Below are 5,589 nucleotides of genomic sequence, written 5' to 3'. Positions count from 1 at the left end.
GGAACCAAATGTGCCTTCCAGGTATCACAGAAGACTAATCATAAATATTTCACCACTGCATAAGAGGGACTGAGGTTTCCTCCAGTCCCATTTCCTTACTGCCATTTACCTAACCAATATATGGATACACACTGCAGGTTTTTGTTACTGCAGCATCTTACTTTTTTTTAACAACTTCTAAATTTGTCCAAATAAGCTAGAGTGTATTATGGGCACCCCCTAATTCAGTGGTTTAACACTTGCTTGCTCACATAAAGTCATAGATAAATCTGGCTGCATTCTGTGGCATATACAATATACATTAAGGTTTCCACCCAAGTGGGTGATGGAAGCCCTGGACCCTGCTATGGAGGGGTCCAGGGAGCCACAGCTGGATGCTAAGGCCACAGTCACCAGCCAGCTCAGAGATTTTCAGTGGAAGCTGGAGATGGCTGTGAGGTCAGACAGCTGCAGATTACTTAAATGTCCTTATGTTTCAAAGTGGCAGATCATACAGGTCAAGTAAAGAAAAAGTTTTTTTGAAATGACAATTCCACATTTTCCGAATTTCTATAGACTGTTCAAGGAAGTTGCTGTAATTATTGAAACTATGTGAAAACTGATTACTTGGTTGATGAATTGCTACCATCATTCTAAAATCATGGACTTCATGGGACTTCCCTGGTGGTCCAGTTAGGACTTCTCCTTTCAATGCAGGGGGTGTGGGTTTGACCCCTGGTCAGGGAGCTAGGACACCACATGCCTTGTGGCCAAAAAAGAAACAAAGCATAAAATAGAAGCAATATTTTAACAAATTCAATATAGACTTTAAAAATGGTCCATATCCAAAACAAACAAACAAACAAAAAAAAAACTACCACTTAATTAAAAAAAAAAAAAAAACATGGACTTCACTTTCTGCAACAAAACGGCCTAAGGATCAAATGATAAGTACTGAATGAAAATTACACCTTGGGTTTTCCACTTTTTAAATAAAAAAAAAAAAATCAAACAGGAAAAAATATAAAAATAAGATATATGTTAAGGAAACACTAAAAATTAGGGAAACATTTTCTTTTCCTCAGTCTTCCACATTGAGTATTTATTACTTTGTAATCAGAATATGGACTTTCCATGTGACTCAGTGCTAAAGAATCTTCCTGCCAATGCAGGAGACACAGGTTCAATCCCTGGGTTGGGAAGACCCTTGGAGAAGGAAGTGGCAACCTATTCCAGTATCCTTGCCTGGCAAATTCCATGGACAGAGGAGCCTGGCAAGCTACAGTCCATGGGGTCATAGAGAGTCAGACACAACGAGCAACTAAACAACGACAATCAGAAGAAGATTACAAATACTTAAATCAACAGGTTATTCAGCTACTTGGGAGATACGGTTCTTAGTAGTTCAGCTGACCTGATCCTTTGAAAACTGCATTCTCTGTATGGGTCTTTCAAGACCCTATCTCTTTTAAGATAATACACAATCCCTGAAATTATCACAACATTGTTAATCGGCTATATTCCTTCCAAAACAAAATAAAAAGTTAAAAAAAAAAAAAAAAGATTATAGAAAGAAACAACCCACCAGTTAAAAGAGCAAAATATATAGTTAAGTTTACCTTTACTCTTCATGGCACAAGGGATGAAGAACTGTGTCTTGGTGTTGGATGGTGGGCCTTTTATGCCTGTATATGTTTGTTCAGTGTAAAACACTCCATGAACCAAGTTCAAGGACATTAGCAGCAAAAGGGCTATTTGTGGCAGCATGTTCTCAGATGGATTCTGAAAAACAGGAAAAAATAACTTCATACAGCTTCGTCATTGACCTGTTTTATTTTTCTAATGTTGTATAGATGAATTCTTTAGTTATGTACTTTTGCTAGCCTTATCCTATATATTCTGAATATATTCCAAAAATTAATGAACATTATAATTTTGTTAATCATACAAATATATGTCTTATTTAGTTTTGAAAACCACATCCAGGTAACCAAGTAAAATTAAAGTGATTTAAGTAAAAGGAAAAAAAAATGATGCTCTGGTGTATAGGCCCTTCCTTCTCCTGGGATGGCCTTTCCTATGAGAAGTCTTTTTGTTTTTATTTTATTATTATTCTTTGTATTGGAGATAATTGCTTTACAATGTTGTATTAGCTCCTGCTATACAACAATGAATCAGCTATATGAATACTTATATCCCCTCCCTCCTAAGCCTCCGTCCCAACCCCCATCCCACCCCTCTAGGTCATCACAGAGCACCAAGCTGAGCTCCCTATATTATACGGCAGCTTCCCTGTATTATATTATACTAGCCATCTATTTTACACAGGGCCCTGCATATATGTCTGTGCTACTCTCTCAGTTTGTCCCACCCTCCCCTTTCCCTGGTTCATCTGTACCTATTTTTCTAGATTCCATATATATGGGTTAATATATAATACTTGTTTTATGAGAAGTCTTTCCAATCTCCAAAGCATCCTGGAGTCTGTTCTCCCAACAGTCCTATGTTTTAATGGTAGTAAATGGGATATGGTAGTAATACTTTAAATTTACCTGCATGCTAAGTCACTTCAGTCACGTCTGACTCTTTGCAACCCCATGGACTCTAGTCCACCAGGCTCCTCTGTCCTTGGGATTCTCCAGGCAAGGATACTGGAGTGGGTTTTGGGGCCCTCCCTCAGGGGCTCTTCCTGACCCTGGAATCAAATCCGCATCTCTTACATCTACCTGCATTGGCAGGCGGGTTCTTTACCACGAGCACTCCCTGGGAAGACCATCTGCTGTGCTGGGGGAGAGCAGAGGGACTACCTCTGCCTAGAAGGCCAAGGGAAGCTGTCGTGACCACTAAACATAGGTGGCTGCACTGGGACAGGCCTGTGTGCCTAGAATTTGCTGGGACTCTAAGAATCCATGACTGCTCCAGAAGCCAGTCACATCAGAGAAAGAACGTGGGCATCTTAGTCCTGTCCAGAAGGTGTCCTGGAAGAGTAAACAAACCTCAGCAGGATAGACTCAGAAACATGGGGGATTCCCAGGGACTGAGAGCATTTGTCTTCCATGGAAAACTCTAGAAAAGATCCCAGGAGTGGGAGATATGCCCGCAGAGAACATCCTCAAGATAGATGCTCACAGGAACTTCCCTAGCGGTCCAGGAACCCACCCTTTCACCGAAGGGGGCATGGGTTCCATCCCTGGAACTAAGATTCCAGGTGCTTCTCGGTTTGGTCAGGAAAAAAGAAGAAAGAAAGAAAAGAAAAACACTCATCATGGCCACTGGCCAAGATGGGAGAACAAAGAAGCTGGGTCTCTTAGCACTTACTATCAGGGAAGAAGTTTTCTCATGTCCTGATCTCTTTTTCTCCCCCCAAGCTCTTACCCCAAAAGGGTTAGAAAGTGCAGTGGGTAAGATGGGAGAGAAGACCTAGGGAGAGACCTCCTGCCAGCAAGGGGCCAAGCTGGGAGAGAAGGGCTGGCTCAATTTTCCATCAAGTCCAGAATTTGATTATTACCTGGGAAAAATGACTTTTTATTTGCTAACTGGAGTTCATGTTTAAGTGTTCAGCAACACAAAGTAGCTACAGGACACTTTAGAACTGAAGAGACTCATCCAGGGGAGTATTGAGTATTCATCCAGGGGACAGGGAGGAAATACTTAGTCCCCTAGAATAAGAGGAAGGGCCAGCCCTTGGGAGACAGGATGAAGTCCCTTTATGATCCCATCTCTTCTCCGTTCAGGATTGCTGCTGCTGCTGCTAAGTCACTTCAGTCGTGTCCGACTCTGTGCGACCCCATAGACGGCAGCCCACCAGGCTCCCCTGTCCCTAGGATTCTCCAGGCAAGAACACTGGAGTGGGTTGCCATTTCCTTCTCCAATGTGTGAAAGTGAAAAGTGAAAGTGAAGTCGATCAGTCATGTCCGACTCTTAGCGACCCCATGGACCGCAGCCTACCAGGCTCCTCCGTCCATGGGATTTTCCAGGCAAGAGTACTAGAGTGGGGTGCCATTGCCTCCAGGATTAGGGCTATGTAAATAAAACAATTGACTCGCTGGCAAAGACCCTGATGCTGGGAAAGATTGAAGGCAGAAGGAGAAGAGGGTGGCAGAGGTTGGATGGCATCATGAAGTCAGTGGATATGAACTTGGGCCGACTCTGAAAGATAGTGAGAGACAGGGGAGGCCTGCTGTGCCGCAGTCCATGGGGTTGCAAAGAAGCGGACACGACTTAGTGACTGAACAATAAACAACAAGTAAAACAGAGGATAGGCGGATACAAACGGAAAGGTGAGAGTCAGAGAGATGACACGAGAGGGAGAAGGGAGGGGATGACAAGAGAGAGAGGGGAGAAGCAGGGAGGGAGGAGATGGGCAGCTCACAGTGACAGCGGCAGAGAGAATGAGAAAGAAAAAGAGGTGGGGGACTCTTCCTTGGTGGTCCAGTGGTTAAGACTTGTCCTTCCAATGCAGGGAGTGTGGGTTCGAACCCTGGTTGGGGAACTGAGATCCCACATGCCTCACGACCAAAAAAACCGAAACATAAAACAGAAGCAATACTGTAACAAATTCTATAAAGACTTTTAAAATGGTCCACATTAAAAAAAAAAGAAAAAGAGAGGAGAGGGAGGAGGAACCACTGCTACGTCAATGCCCAGCTAGCCTCATCCTTGACCTTCATTGGCCCTAGTGGCAGGGGCCATCTGTGTCCTGCCCACCCCCTTGGTGGCTTCCCACTGCCAGCACTGAAGCCCCAGCACCTGCAGGCTTGCTCCCAGCCCACTCCCTGCTGCAGGCAGAAAAGCCAGGAAGCTGATGGCCTCGGGGCAGTCCTCAACAATGGCCGAGGGGAGGTGAAGAAGAAATCTCCCCCTGTGCTCACCTCCCACAGAGGAGATGAGGCTGTCTTTCTGGCTCCTCCATGGATGGTGTTTTAGGTGCCCCAAGGACACCTGCTTAATAAAGCACTCTCTACTGACTTCCTTCTCTTGTTTCCTATCATCTCAAACAGATTCCCATCAAATAAACTACCTGCACTCACATCTTTCTCTCAAGGTCTATTTCCTGAGACACTGAGAAGGCCATTCTCCTTCCCACACCCATCCCAGGAGTAGAAGCCTGTTCCTCTTGTCTTTGCCTCCCCAGGATGGCGGAGACAGTTTCTAACATATCTGCCCTCTCCTCCCCTCTCTTCCATTGACTGACCAGAGTACCGTCCCTTCTGGGAAAGAGGGGAAAAACGCAGACCCCAGAGTTCTCCCATCATCTGGCCAGCCCCCAGAGACCCCAGGGGTCCCACCAGCCCCAGGCAGGTCAGGCAGCATCCCAGAGCAGCTCACATGTTGCCCCTGGCACCTTGGTCTAGGGCAGCACCACTTCCTGCCTGTCTGTTGGGAGCACTCACAGGAGACGTGAGCAGATGTCTGGCAGATGTTCAGCCTTGTTCACACCAGCCAACAATAACAGAGCTGAGAGACGACGCTGGAGAGGGAGGAAGGGAGGCGGCTCTGGCCCCACAGCTGGGGACACGGCCGTGGAGACACTGTCTCCCCTCCCTCTGGGGGAGGAGATGGGGTGGGGGGGCTCTGTGTGTGACCTGGCTGCAGTGAGTTAAGACACTG

The 5,589-nt window shown here is 45.5% G+C and overlaps 1 pseudogene; it reads left to right on the top strand.

Annotated features, from left to right (window-relative positions):
* The first annotated feature begins 346 nt into the window (after window positions 1-346).
* On the top strand, window positions 347-595 carry LOC136147522 (COMM domain-containing protein 6 pseudogene; annotated as a pseudogene).
* The last annotated feature ends 4,994 nt before the right edge of the window (window positions 596-5,589 follow it).

The sequence above is a fragment of the Muntiacus reevesi genome, chromosome 15 (assembly GCF_963930625.1).
Source record: "Muntiacus reevesi chromosome 15, mMunRee1.1, whole genome shotgun sequence".
Classification (NCBI taxonomy): domain Eukaryota; kingdom Metazoa; phylum Chordata; class Mammalia; order Artiodactyla; family Cervidae; genus Muntiacus; species Muntiacus reevesi.
Note: the sequence above shows the minus strand (reverse complement) of the source record. Positions and strands in the feature narration are given on the sequence as shown.